At 39.1% G+C, this 23,454-nt stretch overlaps 1 pseudogene; it reads left to right on the forward strand.

The window, feature by feature from the left end:
- The first annotated feature begins 9,745 nt into the window (after positions 1-9,745).
- LOC114033731 lies at positions 9,746-13,105 on the forward strand (annotated as a pseudogene).
- The last annotated feature ends 10,349 nt before the right edge of the window (positions 13,106-23,454 follow it).

Consider the following 23,454-nt stretch of genomic DNA (forward strand, 5'->3'; position numbering starts at 1 on the left):
TCTGGCACTAATAGACCTCCTTTGTTTGTGTTTTTTTTTTCATTAATTCCTTTGCTATTCTTGACCGTTTGTTCTTCCAAGTGAATTTTTTCATTATTTTTTTCTAGCTTAATAAAATAATTTTTGGTAGTTTAATTGAAATGGCACTAAATAAGTAGATTAGTTTAAGTAGAAATGTCACTTTTATTATATTGACTCATCCCACCCCTGAACAATTAATAAAATTCTCCAATTATTCAAATCTGACTTTATTTTATAAAAATGTTCTATAATTATGTTCCCATAGTTCCTGGGTTTGTCTTGGCAGGTATACTGCCAGGTATTTTACATTGTTTATGGTTATCTTAAATAAAATATTACTTACTATCTTTTTGTAAAGTTTTATTGGTAATGTCTGGAAATACTAATGATTTGTGTGGGTTTATTTTATATCCCTCTATTTTGCCAAAATGATTGTTTCAACTAATTTTTCAGTTGAATCTCTAGGGTTTTTGAAGTATACCACCATATAGTCTGCTTTACCTCTCTTTTATATGTTGTCTTCCCCCATTAAATCCTTGAGATCCTTGAGGGAATGAATTGTCTTTCTTTTTCATATTTATATTCCCAGAGCTTAGCATAATGGTTGGCACACAGTAAACACCTGATAAATATTCTTAATAAATATTTGACTGACTCTGAGCAAATGCTCTGTGATCACCTGTTAAAGATGCTCTCAGTGGGATTCGTGTTCCTGACATTAGGTAACCACAAAGTGCTCTACCAGCCCTATGATTCAGAAATCTAAATGGCACAGGGATGAAGAAACATTTCAAATCTCAGTTTAGAATTTGGGGGAGAGATCCAGAGGTTATTGGGATCCTCCAGATCTTAGAAGCCTTTATTTGTAGATTAGGACAATTTCTATCCTCCTTCAATGAATTCATAGATTGGTTTACAGTCTCTTTCCCCACTCCAGCCCATGTAAAATGTCTTACATTAAGGCACCTTCTCTTCCACTCCACCTTAGTAAGACAGAGATGGTCATACCCTTAATCTTCCCATCCCTGAAAGTGTTCTGTGAACTCTGAAATTTCTTTGTCTGATCATAAACTTTTATTGTTTTATTTTTCCCTATGCCTTCTTTGGTCCCTTTCCAGGCCATCACATATGCACAGGGTACACTCTTCTTTCTTTCTTGATCCATTGGTGAACCAGTTCAACTTTGTGCTTTCTTTTATTCTCAAATTTATCATCCCTTTCCCCTATTATCAATAACTCCTTGCCAAAACCCAACCCTGTATTACTTTCATAATCTCCCACCTTTGCAAAGCCCAATCCTCTAATACTTCCACAATATCCCACTTATTCATGTACTACTGAAAGCAGTTAGGGAAAATTATGAAACCATGCTGATTGGCTTCATTACAAATTTGTTATTTAATCTTAACTGGGTCTTCACTGCATCTAGGCAATCCTATTTTAATATTGTAGTACATCTCTATAATAAATATCACATCCCAACAATATCTTCTTGTCCTAAGCAACTAACTCTATTCCACTGAAAACAAAAAGGGAAGTGGTGGGGCTTTCCCTGATCACTACCAAGGAGTATGTCCTCTGAAGGGTACATTCTAGTCAGCAGTCAACAAGCATTTATTAAGCTCCTACTATGCACTGGACACTGTGCTAAGCACTGGGAATACAAAGAAAGGTAAGATACAGTCCCTTATCTTAAGAAGTCTAATGGGGAGGCAACATGCAAGTAATTATGCACCAACAAGCCATGTACAAATACAGGATAAATTGGAAATAATCAGTAGAGGAGACATTGCATTAAGGGGGATCAGGTAGGTTCCTTGTAGAAGGCAGGTCTTTAGTTGGGACTTGAAGTAAGCCAAGAGGCAGAAAGGAGGAGGGAGAGAATTCCAGGCATGGCACATAGCCAAGGAAAATGCACAGAGTAGGGAGATGAATTGTCTTAAGTAAGGGATGCAAGGAGACCAGTGTTACTGGATTGTACAGTACTTGGTGAGGAGTAAGGTGCAAGAAGACTGGAAAGATAGAAGACTAGGTTATAAATGACTTTAAATGCCAAAGAGAGGACTTTTTTTTACTTGATTCTGGACAAGGAAACTCCTTTTCACTGTGGAGTTTGGCTCCTTCTTTGTAACTTGATAGTCTCAGAGATGCATAAAAAACTCTGAGAGGTTGTGACTTGTCCAGAGTCACATAGCAAATATGTGTCAGAAGCTGGACGTGAAGCCAGGTCTTCCTGGATCCAAAGCCAGTTCTCTATCTACTAAGCCAACCCATCTGTATAGTGGAAATAGGATGGATGGAAAAGAAAGGGGGGCTTTTTAGACTAGAGATAATCTAGCCCAACCCTCTCATTTGCTTACAGCATTTATAACACATTTTTAGAACATCCTTAGAGATCCAGTCAACTGTTTTAGGTTATAGTGATTTCTTCTTCATTAGAGAATTTCAAGCAAAAGCTGAGTAGCCACTTGTCTGATATGTCAGAGTGGTTATTCCTTTCTGGGTATGAGTTAGAGTAGATGGTCACTGAAGTATCTTCCAATTTTGAATTTTTTTTTGATTCTATGATTCTGAGATTGTGAGCATTTCAAATTATTAAAGAGTGACTTTATGAACTCAAAATTCACATTCAGTAATAGATATTAGTGCATTGTATTTGCCCTTAAAATGATGCCTGGAATGTCATTTCTCAAAATAAAACATCCCTGAAGTTTGTAACTTGAAAAGTCACAAAAAGAAAAATAAAAGAAAAAAGTCACAAAGAGAAAAAATAATATTTAAAATACATTTTAAAGCTTTGCATCTTGTTATATTTAGTTCAAGTTGGGATATGACTTGGACAAGATGAAACCTTACAAACTGAATGGCTTGCAAGGAGGGAAAGAAGAGGATATAACTTTTAGCTCCTATAACCAAAGATCTCAGATATTTTTCTAGCTTCTGAGAAGCACACATGGTCTTCAATTCTTATTAGCTATGTGACCAGAGATAAGCCACTCATTAAAAAAAAGAGAGAGAAACTGAGACTCAGAGAAATTCAGTTTTTGGATAGAAGGGCTTTTACTACCTCTCTCACAGGGTTGTAAGGAAAGCATCTTGCAAAGTGTCAAGCCCTATAAACTTGCATAGCTATTTCTCCTGACCAGATGCAGAGATAAAGATTAAAAATAACATCATTTACTCCTTAGTCAAATTGTTGTCCAGGTCTGGCTATTTCACATTGGAGTTTGTTATTTGTTTGTTTTTTAAATAGGGACAGATGGTTAGCCAACACAATCTGCCCAGTATATTTGAAGAACATGGAGAGAAATCACACAGGATGAGAAGGCATATGTGCATGTGCATGTATGTTGTGATCCATACCAACAAACAGAATACCCACATTGCTGATATCATGAATCTACTGAAGTATTGAATTGCTTTCTTGAGTTATACAAAATAATTTCATTCATAGAAAAAACAAGGGCAGCTAGATGGCGCAGTGGATAGAGCTCCAGCCTTGAAGTCAGGAAGACCTGAGTTCAAATCTGACCTCAGATACTTGACATTTATTACCTGTGTGACCGTGGGCAAGTCACTTAACCCCATTGCCTCAACAAAAAAAGAAAAGAAAAAAAAAAAGAAAGAAACCTGTTATCTCTATACTATTGGTTATTCTAGGGGCAACTAGGTGGCACAGTGGATAAAGCACCGGCCACGTAACACTCACTAGCTGTGTGACTCTGGGCAAGTCATTTAACTCCAATTGCCTCACAAAATTAAGAAAAAAAAACAGGATAATGAAGGGGAGATACCAGAGACCATTACAAAGGCAAATTAATTGGAATGATTGTCCACAAGGGGAAAATTTTGCCTACTGTCTGCCGTTATCTACCTCGGAATTTCCTATCCTCATTTCCAAAAAGAAAGAAAACGTAGAATATTATAAATTTTCTCTCTCGATTTAATTTTCCTTAACTTAATTCCTTCCTTATCACCTCTAGCCTTTCTATTTCTCTTGTCCAATTACCTCTTCTTAACTCTTATTCCTTATCCTGTTCTTTGATTCTTCATTAAAAACAGGGAGGTATAGTACTCCATAAGAGAGGTATAGTATTACCATGTTGGGAGTTAGAAGACTTGGGTTATAGTCCCTGCATTGCTAATAACTCACTATATAACCATGAGCAAGTCACAGCCTACGTAGGCTCAGTTTTCCCATTTTTGGACTAGATACTCCTTACGGCTGACTTTCTAACTTCAATGTTTTTGCTTTTCCTCTTACTCTATAAGCACACCTACTCTCTCCTGTCTCAGTGCTTACCATTTTCTCTTCCTCCCACCACAATTTGCATATCAATTAGTCAACTAACATTTATTAAGAACCTGGTATATACCAGGCACTGTGTTAAGCAATAGTGATAGGCAAAAAACAAAGTCCCTAAGAGTGTGTCTCTAGGAGCTCATAGTCTTATGGGGGCCACAACATACAAATAATTATGTATAAGCAAGATGTGTCTAGATAAAATGTGGGTAGGTTCAGAAGGAAGGCACTGAGTTTAAGGAGCACTGGGAAAGGCTTCTTGCAGAAAGTGAGACTTTAAAGTTGAAGGCAGCAAGGGAAGACAGAGGCAAAATGGAAGAACACTTCAGGTATTCATTTCTACCTTCATTAATATCTCTAGCATAGCCTTCCTCTTCTCATCTGACACTGTCACCACCTGAGGCAGGCCTCGTTGGTCTCCTTGACTTGTCTCTCCTCCCTTCAATGCATCTTTCATTCAGGTATCAAACTGAACCTCCTTAAAGTGCAGATCTGACCATGTCATCCCCTCCCCTCACTCAGTCTACTCCAGTGACCCCTATGATCTTCAGGATCACATATAAAATCATCTGTTTGGTATCTAAAGCTCTTCATAAGCTAGCCCCTTCCAACCTTTTCAGTGTTCTTACACCTTACTCTCCTCCAAGTACTCTGTGATCCAGTGACATTGACCTCTTTGCTATTCCTCATGCAAAACAATCCCCTTCCCCACAATGAGTATTTTCCATCAGTTATTCCCCATGCCTGAAATTATCTCCATTTTACAGGTGAGAAAATTGAGGCAGACAGAGGTTAAGCGACTTGCCCAGGATCACAGAGCTAGTATCACACATGGGATTTGAACTCAGATCTTCCTGACTCTATCCACTATACCTGGCTGCCTTTGTCTCTATTACAAAATGAGAAGATATTCCTCCTGCAGAGAAATGCCCATAATATCTTAACGCAGAATTTTAAAGTGGAGAACCCTCAAAAATGTTGGTTACACCTAACTGCCAGGGTCATCATGAGGATGAAATGAAATAATGTTTGGAAAGTGCTTTGAAGCCTTAAAATGCTATATAAATACTTGCTATTATTATTAGTGAAATATTAAATTAAATAATTTAATTAATTAATAAAATAAATAAAATGAAAAGAAGCTGCCTTAGACTTGTGGTCTCCTTTATCACTCCAGGTAATTATTCCAAAATTAGATGCATAATGTTTTTATTTGATTTATAGGACTGAAGTAGGAATTAAAGTACCTGATAGATGAAACCAGAATTAATTAATGTCATCTCCCATAGAAAATAGTTATGATGAGACAAAAAATGAAATTAGGGTAATAGATAATACAAATTACCGTTACTCTTTCTCTAACAAACAGAAAGGCAAATCTCATATGTGAAAAAAACAAACAGAGGTTGTAGATAAAGTCATCATTTTTTCCTTTTCAACCTAATCCCACAAGTTTCTTGAGAAGAACGTCACCACCCCTCTAGTTACCCACGTTCACAATCTTGACTTCTGAAAGTGGTCGGTGCTACAACATGGGAAATGGAAGGGGCGAAAAGGCATTGTTTTCTTCTCGTCTTTAATTTAGGGAAAAAGTAAAAAACTAATGGGCAGCTAGGTGGTGCAGTGGATGGAGTGCTGGGCATGGAGTCAGGAAGACTCATCAGGAAGACAAATCTGGCCTCAGAAACTTATTAGCTATATGACCCTGGCCAAGTCACTTAACCCTGCTTGCCTCAGCTTTCTCATCTGTAAAATGACCTGGAGAAGGAAGCGACAAATCACTCTGGTATTTTTGCCAAGAAAATCCCAAATGGGGTCACAAAGAGTCAGATATGACTGAAAAACAACTGAAAAAATCAACATTCAATCTGAAGGTTAGTGAATGGTCTTTCTGTATACAGGAAGCTGACTTTGGAGTGACTCCCTCCATTTGTTTACTGTCTGATAAGTAAGGTCAGTTTCATTTTTATGTTATTTTGGTTCTCTCCTGATCGGTGCCTTCTTACTCAAGTCCAGAAGAAAGAATTCATGATGCCTGTAGGTGCGAGCCTTTTGAGTGGTCTAAAACCTTTGTCCTCTTTTGTTTCTGAAATCTGAGCCATATTTGACAACAACAATTTTGTCATTCTTCTGTATTCAACCTTTCTATTGATGTAACAGAGAGTCACAATATATTTCCTTGGTTTGGAGTGTGTTGTCATTTTCTTCACTTTTTAGAACTGCTTCACCATCTGCAACATATTGGAGCGTAAACTGAAATTGCATTCCTGGTGCTCTTTTTGCTTGTGGTTATTATGTGCATTGCATGATGCACATTTAAACATCTATGAGCTTAATAAACATTATATCACAACAACCCTATGAGGGATGTGCTATTATTAGCTCCATTTTTGCTGATGAAGAAAAAGATTCAGAGAGCTTAAGCTGTGTGATCTTAGACAAGCCACTTAATTTGACCAGGCCTCACTTTCCTGCTCTGAGGAAATGTTGGCATTGGACCAGGAGGCCTCTCAGGCTCTTCCAGTCCAAATCCTTGGTTTCATATAATTCTCTTACAAAGATAGTAAGTTTCTGAGGAAGGATTTGAAACCAGGTCTTTCTGACTCCAAAACCAATCCTTTATCCTCTCTACCACATTGCTTCAAAGATCAAGTGTCCCATGATGTGTTTCTTAATCAATAAACATTTATTAAGTGCCTACTATGTACAGGTACTTTTCTAGGTCCTGGAATACAAAAAAGAGTCAAAAGACAGTCCCTGCCCTCAAGGAGCTTACAGTCTAATCTTACTGCCTTATTTACCTTTTGCTTCCTTCTCAAAGGTGAATCTGCGAGCCACTCTTCCATCCATTTAGTTAAAACTTCCTTTTGGCTTCAGGCTTCTCTTTGCCATGAGAATGTCATTACTGATGTACAGCATGGCCATTCACTGGTCATTGTACAAAGACCTCCTATTAAAAATATCTACAACTAAGCTGATGTTTATAGATGGTAACAAAAAAAAATTTTGTCACCCTATTTTCCACTGCGATTGCAGAAATGGAAGAGGGTAGCCCAGGACTAACAGCTAATTTTTATTTTTCTTTGTTTCACAGGTTACAATGACCAAAGAGTTCATCACCCAGTAGCCAAACTGGTAGTGATGAACATGTTCTAACTTAGACTGAAGACTAGCTCAACTGCTGCAAGGATGGCCTTTCTAGCTTGGCAGAACCTGCCAGAACTTCTGTCCCATTACTTGTTGAATGGGATGAGCCCATGAATACAATCCAGGAAGCTAGAAGTGCCTTCATGACAACATGAGGCACTGGAAGAGGACTTTGTAGAGATCTCAAGGCACATTGACCTTTGATCAGCTTCCACTTGAACTCACCGTCTAATCTGGGATCAATAATCTTTAACCCTACTTCCTCCTCCACAAGAGGAATTGTTCAACTCCCTGTTTCACAAGGCACTTAAAGCAAGTCAATCTTGACCAATCATTTGAAAGTATCTATTACTGAAATGAATTCATTCAGTCTCATTATCCAGTCAACATTAGCACAGCAATGAATGGGGACAGAAAACCAGTATTGGGTATAGATTCATGGGAGAAAAGAGATGAGGAGATTTGGGGGGACTGAATTATTTGAGGTCAATGCTGCGTATTATCTGCTTATCTGCCCTTCCCCCCTTTAAATTCTTTCAGTTCTAAAGTAGAGGTTTATAGTAGTGATCTCCAATTTTTTTTAATCACACATCCTTATTGGTAATATTTTTGAACATGTGCCCTTCCCCAATTTGTGTATCATTACTTTTTTATAAATTATACTGTTTATGTATTACTGTACTAATAATTATGTAGGTTGTAAAATGTGCATAAAATAACAAAATATAAATGTTAAAAGGATGAGATTAAGATAAAAAAAAATGATCCTAGAGCCAATTGGGAACTATTGGCATTTGAGTAGAGGAATGACCTGGTCAGTACTTTGGGAGATCATTTTGGCAACTGTATAGAGGAGGGACTGAAGTGGGGTACAACTTGAAGCAAGAGACTAGTCAGAAGGTTACTGCCACAGTCTAGATGAGAGATAAGGAGGGGCTGAACTAAGATGATGATTGTATGAGTAAAAAGGAAGAGAGAAATGCTAGAGTGAGGTGTTGGAGGTAGAAACCACAAGATTTGGCAAATAATTGGGATTTGTGGGACAAGGGAGAGTGAGAGTCAAAGATGATACGGAGATGGGTGACTGGAAGGATGGTGGAACAATAATAGGGGAATTTGGAAGAGTGGTGCATGAATAGCATGCTTATCAAACTTGTAGATGCTACAAAGCTGGGAGTATGAAGGATCTCAGATAACTGAAGAAACACAGATATGTGCACTGCTCCCTCATCCTAGTACCAAAGAGGTTGGCTCCAAGGAAGATATAAAAACCCAAATAAATGAACAAAAGGGAGAGATTTCCCAATGCCATGGGAGAAAGGGGGCTTGCATAATCACACATTGGAATCACACAATTGGAATGTTTGTGGAATATGTGAACCAAATTGCTCACTGTCTCATTTTGAGCAGAAGCAAGCGCCCAGCTCTGATTATCAGCCCACAGGCTTACCTGCTATTGGTTCTTATAGATTTTATCATAGAAAGTATTTTTATCTTAGCTGTGTGCCCAAAGTCATATATTCTCCCTATCTCTTTGGCAGCTGCCTCCCAATTTGTACTTGCAGATTTGTAGGTTGGCTCCCCAGACCTTGGCTGCTACCTTGGGTTCTGTACTAACCCTAGAATTCATTCTTCGCTACCCTGCTACCCTGCTACATTCTTCCCTCCTATGCTTCCTAGTAATTGTCAGCCAGTAGACTCAATTATTTCCTGATATAGGCATTTACTCAAATGGTATTAACAAAAACAATAGATAGAAAATCTTTTCCCAATAAACTGGGAGTGAACTTAACTGCAAATACACCCAGTACCCATGGAAAGAGTGGGCATAAACTTAGAGTAGAATGGTAGTGAGTCACATGTGTAAGATATACATGCAGCAAAGGTAATGCACAATCGCCGTTATTTCAGAGCCTGGAAGACTTCTCTCATCACAGAGTACTCACAAGGCTCCCCTTGGGTGCACCATCTCTGCTCAATGGGTTGCTCAGCTAGGGTCCCAGGATCTACTTCTTACCATAGGATGACTCATTGCCAGGACTAGCTCCTTAGAGCTGCTTCCTCTCTCAGTTAACAATTTTGCTGTCTGTGTCTGTCCAGAGCATATGTGTGTGTTTCTGCTTCCTACTGAATGCAATGTCTTCTACTGCTGCATCGGTTTTCCTTCAAAGATACATGACTGACATGGAGATGTCAGCCTGGGAATCCCCTCACCCTGGTCCCGTGAGCACAGCACGATGCAGGGTGTGGGATGGATGGAAATAAGATGCTGCAATGAAGCATCATGATGTCCCAACAATCAAACCTCAAATAATCCAGAACCAAAATGTTATCCACTGCTTGGAGCATCCATGCATCAGGTCAGGCAAAGCTGGTACTCACTGGCACTAGGTTCAAGAATTCCTCTAGGACATCTTCCCCAACTTCACCACGGTAATGTGGAAAAACCACCTTGCTTCCTGCGAAAACTTTCACCTGATGGACACTATTTTATTGCCTTTTCTTCAGACCAGCCATCACTGGAGATTTATGAGTACCAGGGCTGCTAAGCAGCAGAAGACCTACTTCAGGGTTGTGGAGGTGAAATTTTGGCCAATGGCAATGACCAGAGAGCAGTCAGCATCTGAGGCCAACTATTTGAACACTTCTTCATCTTGTTGCATATCACCAATGTAGCTGCTAATGGCGAACACCTAAATTGTGAGTGTGGCCTCTTCACAGATGACTACCGTTGTGTCATTGTGGGTTCAGCTCTCTGAAGAACCTCCTTTTTATGAAGTATATCACAACAATGAGTCAGTGACACCAAATTCCTGCTCCCCTTTGGAGGACTAGTCCCTTCATATCTTTGATCTTCACACTGGCCAGTTGTGATGACACCTACACATTCAAATGAGATAAAGTGATCTTATCCCACAATTAAGGGCTATACTTATATAAGAACAGATACAAAAAACTCATACAAGGACATAACTATTCTTTCAGTACAGCAGCAGACCATTCTTCTCTTCCAGGTCACTCCTGAGGGCACCTTTATTGATGGGCATACCACTGGTTGATTCTGCTATGAGGATGACCTGCTCACCCTATCAGCTGTCTACGCTGAGGTACAGGGAGATAGCCAAACAGGCATGGTCAACCCCTATAAGGAGTCTTTCATTAATTAATTCATTAATTAATTCCCTATAGCACCAACTATTGGTATTCTGCTGGGCAGGGCTGGATGACAGTGCCATGGCCAAGAGGCATGGCTTCTTCCAATATTTTGATCAGCTAGGACGGTTGCACTGTGGAGTATGCAGCTTGTAGATGAAAATCACCTCTTTATCAAGTGCACTAGTGAAGAGGTAGTGACATTACAAGTCACAGCCCCATCACAGATGTTGGATTCAGCCCTACTGAGATACTTCAAGTGAGGGACTGTGCATATCTGCTGTAGGATTGTAGAATCCTAGCTCTAGATGGAAAGAACTCAAGAGAAGATCTAGTCCAGCCCCTTATACTTTACAAATGAAGAAATGAAAGCCCAGGCAAGTTAAGGGATTTGCCCAAGGTCACAAAGGTGATGAGCTTCAGGGGTGGGATTTGAATCAAGGTCCTCTGACTCCTGAATGTGTTCCTTCCATTATATTTACCTTTGCATCATTCATTGCCATGTTTTCAATTGCTAGCTCAAAGAGCCTGGAGTTGTGCTCGGTTTTCATAGTCTTAAATTTTGTTTACCTGTGGTTTTACAAAAGCCAAAATCAAGTTTATATTTCCCTAGCTATATTTATTTCCTTCAGTGGACTAGATGATCTCTAGAAATTCCTTTTTTCTTCCAAAGATTCTGGGAGATCTCTATTTATAATGCAGATAGGTGCTGAAATTCTATCATTTTGAGATTTTGGTGGTCTAATTTCATTTTGATGACTCTGGGATGATTGCATTTTCAGGGTTTTCTAGAGAAAGGCCAAAAATTCATTAGCAGTTAAGCTTCTGCTACCCAAGGATAATTTGTCCACCATGAGTGATTTAGCTCTGCTAATAGGGACCCACTATCAAGGTAAAATGAAATGTTCCAATAATTGGAAATCTCATTTTCACATTTCAGTAATTAAAATGTCAACTCCCTCACTAGACTTTTCTATAAAGCAATTAATAAATATAATTTGATTGAAAAAAAATCCTTTTCTTTTGGTCAGATAGTAAGACACTATATTTAGGGTTATTGTTCTAGATCAACGGGATGTTCTTCTATTAGATCTATAAAAGAGACAGCTTCTTCTTTTCTATTAGCTTCATTGCTAGTGCTATTAAACCCAAATATTTATACTCTAATTAAGCACAACATGTTCAAGTTCATTTCCCCGAAAGACTTAGAATGCAGAGATTGGCAAACTGAATTGATTTGTTAGTTACAAACTTCATTACATTTCCTACTTGAGGTTAATAATTCAGGTGAACCTTGCAGTGTATTGGGACATATTAATTAATACATTAAAAGAATTAATGGATCTCAAGTGTCAAACCCAGAAATACTCAAGCTGAATGGGAGAGGCAGAGGGCCCCAAAAAGGGGAAGATGGTTGCTCTGAAATCAGTGACAGGTTGGAAAGAAGTACAAAATAGGCTAATAATAAATAATTTAGATGGAAGTAGCTCTTTAGATAATGACTCTGTCTAGCTAATCTGGATTTTGAGCCATTAGGGCAGAAACTTGCTCTCTAATTCCTATAAAATGTTGAGAATATAGCTGAATTCAGATGATTATCAATAGTTCCCACTACTTGAAGAAATTGATGATGATACGTGAAAGCCACTGGTTTCATGACTTACCTGAGTTATCTATATGTACACAAAGTTCATTTATTCTTGTGCTTCTGTTTTGCTGAATCTTCATTCATGTCATGCCCAATCACTGTGGGTCCTGGGCCCTCTTTTCTCTATATACCTTCTCACTTAATGGTCTTATTAAATCTCATGGATTCAATTAGCATACTTAAATGCAGGTGATTCCCACGTTTCCTTACCTAGCCCCAGTCCCACTTTACCAAATATATGTTGGACATTTGGAACTAGATGGCAGAAAAGAGAAAGATCAAGGTAGGTCATAGGGAGTTGATTCACAAGATAAGTAAGCAGATAATATGTACAATCCAGGATGACCTGGGCGTGCCCAGTTTGGATAACATGGAGGCCTGAGTCCCCTACCACATGGATGGGTGTATATTTATTAGTTGCCTGTGTCTTTTTTATTTTATTTATTTGTTGCCTTTGTCTTTAAAATTGGTGACACTGACGCTAATCCATTCACCCTTTTTTCAGTTGAAATCATTTCTATCAATCTCTCTGCTGCACTCCTTTGGGCAACTCTTAGCTGCTGTGTCCAGCACGGACATTATGAACCAACCCAGTGAGAGGGAAAGGACCCTCCTTCCTCTGCTCCCTGTATTTTACCATGGCACCAAGAAATCTGCGTGGAGTGTTTGTTTCTGTTCTGTGTTGTTTGTCCTCAGTTTCCAGTGCTAGAAGTGATTCCCATGGGACTGGGGGCTTGAAACCTGGTGATGTTGGAGCCAGGATTGCATCAAGATTCCATGTTACCCAACCAGACCAACATGGATTAAATATGAGAGTGCTGAGATCTCCTTGATGAATTAAAATCATCTGACTCAAATGAACTACATCCTTGGGTACTGAAAGAAATGGCAGATAATTGCTAGGCCACTGTCATTGAATTCTGAAATATCATAGAAAATGGGAGAGGTATTACCTGAGAAGGGCAAATGACCAAATTTTTATTTAAAAAAGCCAAGAGAGCAGATATCTACCAACAATAGGCCAAAGAGTTTAATTTCCATTCCTGGACAAATTTTACCATTTATTCTCAAAAGGATGGTTAGTGAGCATTTTAAAAAGGAAGCAGTGGTTTCAAAGAGGGAGTATAGCTTTATTGAGAACATGCCAGACTAACTTTATTTCCTTTTTTGTAGGGTTGCTAAGCTGGTGGATGAGGATAAGGTTATAGAAACAGTTTCCCTCGATTTTAGCAAAGAATTTAACAAAATAGGTTATGTTTTTCTTGTGGAGAAGATGGAGGGATTCAGGCTAGATAAGTTCTTAACTTTTCTGAATTATAGAACCCTTTGGCAATCTGGTAAACCCCTTTCTCATTATCATGTTTTGTTCCCTATATTCATAATTGAAGGAAATGCAAAATTTCAGTTAGAAGTTAGCAAAAATGAAAATGTAATTTTTCCTATTAAAGTTAATGGATCCCCTGAAATGGATGCATGGATTCTAGATTAAGAACCCCTGGGTTAGATGATATTATACTTAGCTTATTAGTTGAATGACTAAAACTAAAGGGTAGTCATTAATTATTCAATGTCAACCTGGAAGGAGGTCTCTAGAGGATTGGCCCTGTGCTGTTCAATCTTTTAAGCAATGACCTGGATAAAGATGTGTGAGGCATGATTATGAAATTTGCAGAATACACAAATACTTAATACACTAAATGAGTCAGGTTTCAAAAACATCTTGAAAGGCTGGAGCATTGAACTGAATCAAGTAAGATAAAATTTATTGTGGATAATGGTAAAGTCTTATACTCGTAAAGTTCAGTTTTTGAACCTAATAGGAGATGGGAGAGGTATGATTAGATAGCAGGCTATCTGAAAAATGTCTAGGGATTTTAGCGCATTGTAAGCTTAATATGAATCAACAGTGTGATATGCCAAGAAAGCTGATGAGATTGTAGGCTTCATTAAGAGAGACATACCTTCTAGGGAGAAAGAGTTAATTATCCCACTATACTCTTCCCTAGTCAGACCACTTCTGGAGTACTATACTCAGTTCTTGAAGCCAAATTTTGGGAAGGATACACTGGAGAATATCCGTAGAAGGGCAACCAGGATGGTGAAGATTCTGCCATATGAGGATGTGTTGAAAAACTGAAGGGGTTGATAAGTAACATGGCATAGAAGATAGAGCAGTAGATTTGGAGTCAGGAAGACCTGACCATTTAACTAGCTAAATTACCATGTGCCAGTCATTTAACCTCTCAAACTCTCTATTAATTGGAGTTATTTCAAAGTGGAGATGGGATACCTTCAGGGAGGTAGTAGATTCTTCCTGAGGTCCTTAAGCAGAGAGTGGCTAACCACTTATTGGGTGTGTTGCAGAGAGGATTCTAAATCAGGTACAGGTTGAAGTAGATGGTCCCCAAAGTTTATTTTGATACCATTATTTTAGGATTATAAATCTAGATCTGGAAGGGACCCCAGAAATCATCTAGTACCTCATTTTACTAAGAAGCAAATTGAGTCTCAGGAAAGTTAAATGACTTGTCCAAAGTCACATAGGTTGTCAGAGGTAGAATTTGAGCCCAGATTCTCTGACTTCAGAGCCACTATTCTTTCCACTGTAGGAATATCCATCCAAATCTCTTCTTTTGCATGAGGAAATGGAGGCATAGAGAGGCTAAGTGACTTGCTTAAGGTTATATATGTAGTAAACATTAGAGGTGAAAGCAAATCTAGGTTCTTAGTTATGTACGGCAAATGTTACTGACTCTGGAGCCAATCATCTTTAGCTCCAAATGTTATGAGACAACTATGTGGCAGGATGGAGAGAATGTTGAGCTTGGAATCAGGAAGATCTGAGTTCAACTGTGGCCTCAAGTACTTACTAGATGTGTGACCCTGGGCAAGTCACTTAACTTTTATTTGCCTCAGTTTTCTCAACTGTAAAACGGGAATCATAATAGTACCTTCCTCACAGGGTTGTTGTGATAATCAAATGAGATATCTGTAAAGTCCAGCACATAATAGGGATTTAACAAATGCTTGTTTTCTTCCTTATAATCTTATGAACTTCATACTGTCCATTACATTTCTCTATCTTGTAATCACTATACAGAAATAAAAGTATTAAGAATTGCTAGTAATATTGATTATTGTGCTCATCCAGGAAATACATTGCACAAGTATCATTTAGCTCAGAGGGTATGTTCAATCAATATGGCACAGAGAAAACAGATTTAAATTGGAGTTAGATTTAAGGAATTAATTCTGTAAGATGTGAGAGCTCTTGGATTAGATGGAACAATTCCATTTAATGTGTACTTTTAACCCTGACTTTGACCATTAAGAAAACAGAATTGCTACATTTTTATGCATTTCCCTGGGCTACTAAGTGCTTTCATAGGGATCAAGATATTACTAGGAATTTTGCTTCAACAGAAGAGGAAAATGTTGGTTTAGAAAATAAAATCTACTTACAAAGAAACTTAAAGGTTAGAGAAAAATGTACGAAACACTTAGACTTTTCATTAAGTATCTAATGCAAGCTAAGGGTAGGGTTAGCCTGAATGGACTTTGCAGCCCTGGTCTTGCCCTCTAGCTAATTGGGGATGAGAAACAATAGCTATGGAGGGACTATTAAGCAAGTAAAAACTGTTTTTGGTACTTCTATCCTCCCTGTTATGCAAACATTTGTCCCCTTTTAAAGATCTTACCTTCTAATCTCCTTCTTCTCTAATGCCTCAGTCTCTCTCCTTAGTAGATTTTTTTTTTCTGATGGGTCACTAATGCCCCAGGGAGAATCAATTTAAGGGGTTACTTATCCCAGAAATATTTGCATTTTAGTAGTAAGAGAGCCCAAATGAATTCATTGCTGGGAATGGAATTTCAGACAATTTCAGTAGGGATGGGGTAGATACCTGGGGGCACTGGGATTGAAAAGGCCTTTTAAGTCACACCATCAGGCCACTGCTTATTCTACTAACCTGTGTGACCAGTCCTGGCCAAAGCTCTAAATTAACATAATCTAACATTTCAGTGCCAATGACATCCAGATCCATCTATAACAGCCCCAGACCTTTCCTCCAAAACTTTTGTCCTTCATCACTAATTGATTATTTTATTTTCCAAACTGGCTGTCCCAGAGATATCTCAAACTCAACATTGTCTAAAACTCATCTTTCCTCCTAAATCTGCCCCCCTTCCAAGCTTCTTTTTTTTTTTCTGTTGAAAACACTACCATCTTTCCAGTGTCCCAGGTTTGTCATTTTTGGCATCATCCTCAACATCTCACAGTTCCCCACATATTCAATACATTACCAAATCTTGCCATTTCTACCTTCACTGTGTCTCTTTGTATCTGACTGTGTCTCTTTACTTACAAAGCTAGGAATTTGCCACCTTAGGCAGCTAGGTAATGCAGTGAATAGAGTATTGGATCTGGAGTCAGGAAGACCTGAATTCAAATCCAGCCTCGGACAATTATTAGCTAGTTGTTTGGCCATAAACAAGTCTCTTAACCTATGTCTGCCTTGGTTTCCTCAACTGTAATAGCAGTTACATCCCAGGGTTGTGCAGATCAAATGAGACATTTGCGAAGCACTTTACAAACCTTTACATGCTATATAAATACTAGCTATTATTATTAGTTCACTTCATCATCACCTCTTACCTAGATTCTTGCAATAGCCTTCTAATTTTTCTATGTCTCAAGTCTCTCCCCAACCCAGTCAATCCTACACTCTGCTACCAAAGTAATTATTCTTAAGAATATATGTATCCATGTGATTCCCCTACTCAAACATCTCTAGTTGCTCCCTATTACCTCTAGGATAAACTAGAAAGTCCTCTGCGGTATTTAGCTTTTAAATCCCTACCTAACCTGACCCCAACCCATTTTTCCAGGCTCTTTAGAAATTACTCCACTTCCTCCACTCTGTGATCATGCCATATTGGCCTCCCCTCTGTTACTCACACATGATACTCATCTTCCATCTCTTTGCATTGGCCAATTCCCTGACTAGAATGCTATCTCTTCTTACTTCTACTTCACAGGGTCTTTCCCTTCCTTAAAAGAACAAGTTAAGTACCATATCCTACATCAAGTCTTTCCTGGTCTCCCCAACTTCTAGTGCCCTGTCTCAAACTACCTTCTATTTAACCACTTTATATTTATTTGTATTTATTAACTTTATGTTTATGCTTTATGTATACACATATATTTGTTTGTATTTATTATCTCCCCCATTAGAACAAAAGCTCATCAGGAATCGGGATTGTTTCATGCTGAACTGGACGCCCGAGAGAAATCAGAGCATCACACCCAATTGACATTAATTGAGAGCGCGTTTATTTGAGCCGGCCGGCGACGGACCCCAGGCGTGCATCCCAGGGGCCATCCCACCGAGGGTTTTATCTGAAATATTTATACTGTCCGGTTACAAAACAGGGGTGCTGGGAAGAGAACAGAGACCGGTGGGGTGCCGGGAAGCCAGATCAGGTTATTTACAGAACAGGATGTTGCACCCCACCCTTGAGGATCTCACCCAGGATGTTGTAACAGCTGTTAGGGGAAGCTGAGCCAGAGGCCCCGGGGCGTGATGCCCCTGGGTCCCTTACGGAGGGTCTATCACAATGCTTTATTCTTTGATGTTACTATTGTAATTGTTTTGGGGCACCACGAACCACTCCCATCTAAGATGGCAAACTCAAACAATAAATATTGTGTATATTCTGACTGCTCTACTGACTGTTCCCCCATCTCTCTCCCTTTCCTGAGGCTCCCTATTCCCTGAGACACAACAATATTGAAGAATATTGGAGGCAAGATCCTCCACCAGCACAAAGCTTATGACTTGCTGAAGGTTCAGATGATGGGTAGCATTTTTCATCAATAAAGTAATTAGGGTAGCTGGGTGGCATGGTGGATAGAGTGCCAGGCCTGGAATCAGAAAATCTTCCTGAGTTCCAATCTGGCTTCAGACGCTTCCTATCTGTGTGACCCTGGGCAAGTCACTTAACCCTGTTTGCCTCATGTAAAATGAGCTGGAGAAGGAAATGGCAAACCACTCCAGTATCTTTGCCAAGAAAACCCCAAATGGGGTCACAAAGAGTTGAACATGACTGAAAATGACTGAATGTGAATTTTTAAATTAAAGTATATACATTGGGATTTTTTAAGACATAATACCATTGCATATTAATAGACTTAATAGACTACAGTATATAGTAAACTTAACTTTTACATGTACTGAGAAACCAAAAATTTCTTTTGACTCGTTTTATTACAAAATTTACTTTATTGCAGTGGTCTAGAACGGAACCCACAATATCTCTACAGTACGCCTGTAGATTGTAAGGACTGGTGGTCCTCCATCTCACTTGAAGAATTATAGTTGGTGACTCCCAGCTTATCCAAGTGGAGTGAGCAGTCATGTTGTTTCTCTTTTCATCTGGCTAACTCCTGGGTGGCACTGGGTTATGGGGAGGGATAGTCTTATTGAAGGTTCTTCCCTAGAAAGAAAAAAAAAGTGAAAAGCAGGATTTGTTTCTTGTGCTGGTGAAAGAGGTGTCACCAACAAGGCATGCTTTAAGGAGTTCCAGGAGGTGACTTCCCTTCTCAACACCTCCCAAAAAGACCCAAGCTCAGGTCCTGCTCTGATATATTCTGGCCATGTGGAACAGGACAAATCTTTAACTTCTCAGTCCTCCAAGCATATCTCTCTCTCTCTCTCTCTCTTTCTTCCTGTCTCTTTCTCTCTGTCTCTGGATTGGTAGAGGGAGTTTCATCCTCAAAGAGGCTTCTATCCTCTCCTACTGTGGGTGTAACCATTGTTGAGATCTTCCTTTCCTCACTGCTGACTTAGAAGGGCAGTGCCAGCTGGAGAACATGCATGCTGGAGACCCCAAAGCCCAGCCAGGAGATAGGCCTGGTAATTAGTGGATTCTAGAGTGAAGGAAGGGAGAGAAAAGAGAAGAGACCAAGAGAGAAAAGCAGTGGTTCCAGTGAGACAAGGAGACAAAGTTTTTCAGGCTTTGATCTCTCATATTTTCAAATCAGGAGGGAGGCAGTGGGGGAGAAAAGAAGAATAACAGCAAAAGATGGAGAACCAGGAGAACATCTCTCCTCATCAACTATAGTGCTTGAAACATAGCAGTACTTAATAAATGTTCATTCATTCATCTGTAATGATTTCACACTGAAAATTATTTCTATCTTTTTGTTTTCATAACACCTTCATTTCCAACTATAACCACCCCCTACATTCCATATTCACTGAGTCATCATTTGTAAAAGAATTTTTTTTTAATGGGAAAAAGGCAATTCAGCAAAACTAGCCAACACATTAACTGGATCTGATGGAATATGCAATATTCCCACATCTCTGCAAAGAAGGAAGGGTCACAAAGGAAGCCAAGCTTAGTCAAAATTCAACCACATACAGTTTCTTTTTGTTGTTGTTCTTTCTGTTTATGTCGTTAGAGCCATTGGGCACATTGTTTTCCTTTGTCTATTGCTTTCATGGTGTATATTACTTACTTTTGCATGAGTTCCTCTAAGTGCATTTGAATTCTTTATCTCATTTGATTTTCAAAATCCTTAGTAGTAGTTAATATAAATATTTTAACTCCTATTTTACAGATGAGAAAACAAAGGCTCAACTTTCTTTTGTCTAGAGAACCTAAGAGATCTAGGGTTCATACAGTAGCTCGTTAGTAACTTGTCCACAGATCACAGACAGTAAGTGACAGAATAGGCTCAAACCCAGATTTCTGAATCCAAAGCTGGGACGTTTTCTACCATAGACATTGCTTCCCCAGAAGATGCAAAGTCTCTAACCCTTTGCCAGGGTATTTGGGGTTATGGGGCAATCCTTAAAGCATGCCATGTAAGTAGCCTCTCTTTTACTTGGTAATGAGTCTGGTCTTTCCTTTCTATTCCAGGTGCAGAATGGATGTATGCAGCTCCATCTTCATGTACTGTTTTTCCTGTAGAAAATCTACAGGAGTCCTGAAAGTTGCTTTCTCAAGAGCAATGAGGCTGACTGGAGTCATGCAGTGCCCTTCTTCTGGAGGGATGAGAAGAGAAGCCATTGGCTTCTTCCATCAACAAGAATTCCACACCCTGGGAAGGTAGGAAAGGAACAAAAGGGTTAGTCTCCTACAAATCACTCAACATTAATTAGAACAGGAGCCTTCCTGCCCCTCCTGCCCCAAACAATAGAAGACCCTGTGTGTTCAATAGGAAAAGTCACCAAGACTAGTAGGCTGAGATTCCAGCCAAGTGTGTAAATATATAATTACTGATGGAGCTCTGCAGTTGGTCAAAGTTAGAATATGTCAGTTACATAAACCTCTAATTGAATCACTGTTAGAAAAAAGAACAACTGCTACCAAATTCTTGTTACAACAAGATTTCCATTTCACTTCAAACTCCCTCTTTGCAAAATACATGTATATCCATATGCATATGTATATGTATGTATAAGATTAAGTAATGGGTTAGAGAACAGGCCTCAGAGCCAGGGAGACCAGGGTTCAAGTCTTACCTCTAACACATACAGGCTGTGTGGTCACAACATGTAGGGAATAGGGAAAACACCCAATCTCTCTGTGCTCTAGGCAACTCTCTAACACTTAGTTACAAAGATGCAACAACTCCATAAGGTAAATGTGATTATTATTCCCATTTTACAGATGAGGAAACTGAGGTACAAAGAGGTTAAGTTATTTGCCCAGGGTCACACAGTTAAATGTCCAAGGCAAGATTTCAACTCAGGTCTTCCTGACTTCAAGTCTTTCATTCTATTCACTGTACCATCTAACTGCTCCAGATATGAGTTTTGTTGATAGGTAACATATAAGTTGAAATTCTGGCCCAGTTCATGTTAAATTTTCATGTATTTCAAACCATTAGTCTAAATCTGAAAAATTCTTTTTCCATATTATTAAGATATTTCACCCCAGCCTTCTTTAAAAACAGCATTAAACATATCTCCTAAAATGTTAGGTGAAGAAAGTAACTCAGAGATCAATTAATTACTCTTTTGGCTGTGCTTTCTTTTTGCTTCTGCTAATTATGAAATTAAACTATTTTTTCATATTTGAAGTATTCACACTTGATTAGCCAAAAAGTCACAGAACGGTTCATAGTTTAACTGTTAAGTTTTCACTGGCTGTCCTTTGACTAGAATGTGTATGCAATACATTTATTGAAGCCTTTTTTTTTCTTTTAGAATGAGATATTTACTGAGAAGATATAGAACCAAAACGTAAGTTACAACCATTTCCCTCTGCCTCTATATTATCTCTGTCTCCTAGACTTAAAGAGCTTTCTACAGCAGGTTTGCCTCTACCTTTGGCATAGCCACTGGCTGAATTGCTATAGCTCTCTTGGCTGCCTTTGAAACAGGACCAACTATAAAATCCTCTGTGTAGTTTTTAAGTCCCTTCAGAAGAGGACCCTTTCCTACTATTCCAGTCATCTTATATCTTATTCCCCCACACTCTTTGATGCAATATTACTGGCCTTCTTGCTGTTCCTCACACAAAAGAATCCAATACCTGATTCTGCATTTTCACTGGCTGTCCGTCATACCTGGAATTCTAAACCTTTTTCTCTTTGCCTCCTAGCTTCCTTGGACTCCCCCAGGTCCCAAATAAATTCTCACCTCCTACATAAAGGTTTTCCTGATCCCTCTTGATGTTCTTGCCTTCTCTCAGATTACCTCCAACTTAACCTGCCTGGATCTTGTTTGTACATAACTTTTTGTGTATTATCTCCCCTATTAGATCATGAATTCTTTGAGAAAAGGCACTATTGTTTTTGGTCTTTCCCCTTTATTTTCATCCCCAGTGCTTAACCCAATGCTTGGAGTATAGTAAGCACTTAATAAATGCTTATTGACTTAACTGGGTCAAAAAGGTCAATTGGGATTTTACTACTCATTGTCTGAGCTGGTCATAAAATCCAGTGGGGACTCCAGCTCTTAAATCTCTGGTAGTTTACCATTCATTCTGACCATTTGAAGCTCAGAAGGTCTTAGTCATCTTTAACACTCCATAAATACAAAGACAGAAACAATAACAGGTGATGGGGTACTCATCCCCTAGCCCTAGGATCGTGTCTCTCCCCAGCCCAAAGACCTTATTTCTGGCAATAACTCATGAGTGGGCCCCAGTGAGGTAAACTATCTCTCCCTGTTACAAGAACAAGCTGACCTCTGTAGAATTTCCCTTGTATGAACCGAACTATCTTGTACCAGCAGAACTATCATATACTGATTACCGATTCCCACAGTTACTGTATACGGTCCAGACCACAAGCCATAGACGTGTTCATGGTCACTTGGCAGTGGTAGTCCTGGTGAGTGGATGAAGGTCTGATGACTCTCCCCACTTGGAGGTTTATAGCATCCTCTGCTTCCAGATTCAACTTCAAGTCTAGAATCATCTTCACCCTTCTAGCTCTGAGGCTCACTCTGGATTCCTGTCCCTCTTACTCCTAAAGTAATTGCTACTTCTACACCCTCATTGAGATGTCCTCACTCAACAAATCTCATGATGGAACGACTTTTTCCTCCTGTGCTCCCCAGGCAAACTCAACTTCCAAAATAGTGAGCCAATCATAAGAGTCTTTTGCAAGACAACAATCATTTCCTTCCTCTCTCCACCCAAACCCCTAGATTCTAAGTTCTTGAAGAGTGGAATTTTCCTCTACTCATCTTTGCATTCCTAGTGTCAAATCCACAGATAAATGTGATAATAATTGTAACAGCACAGTGCCTGGCACATTTGTCATTATTGTTCAGTTGTTTTTCAGTCATGTCTGACTCTTTGTGATCCCATTTTGGGTTTTCTTGGCAAAGATACTGGAGTGATTTGCCATTTCCTTCTCCAGCTCATTTTACAGAAGAGGAAACCGAGGCAAACAGCATTAAGTGACTTGCCTGGGGTCACACAGCTAATAAGTATCTGAGGCCATATTTGAACTTGAGAAGATGAATCTTCCTGACTCCAGGCCTGGCACTTTATCCATCATGCCACCTAGCTGCCTACATAAAAGTTATTATTATTATTAATATTAATATAGAAGGAACTAGGTAGACAGTGGATCCAGTGCTAGGCCTGAACTTAGGAAGAACTGAATTCAAATTCAGCCTTACACACTTACTAGCTGGAGAACCCTAGGTAAGTTATT

Source organism: Vombatus ursinus, unplaced genomic scaffold (assembly GCF_900497805.2).
Source record: "Vombatus ursinus unplaced genomic scaffold, bare-nosed wombat genome assembly UNPS02007344.1, whole genome shotgun sequence".
Classification (NCBI taxonomy): Eukaryota; Metazoa; Chordata; class Mammalia; order Diprotodontia; family Vombatidae; genus Vombatus; species Vombatus ursinus.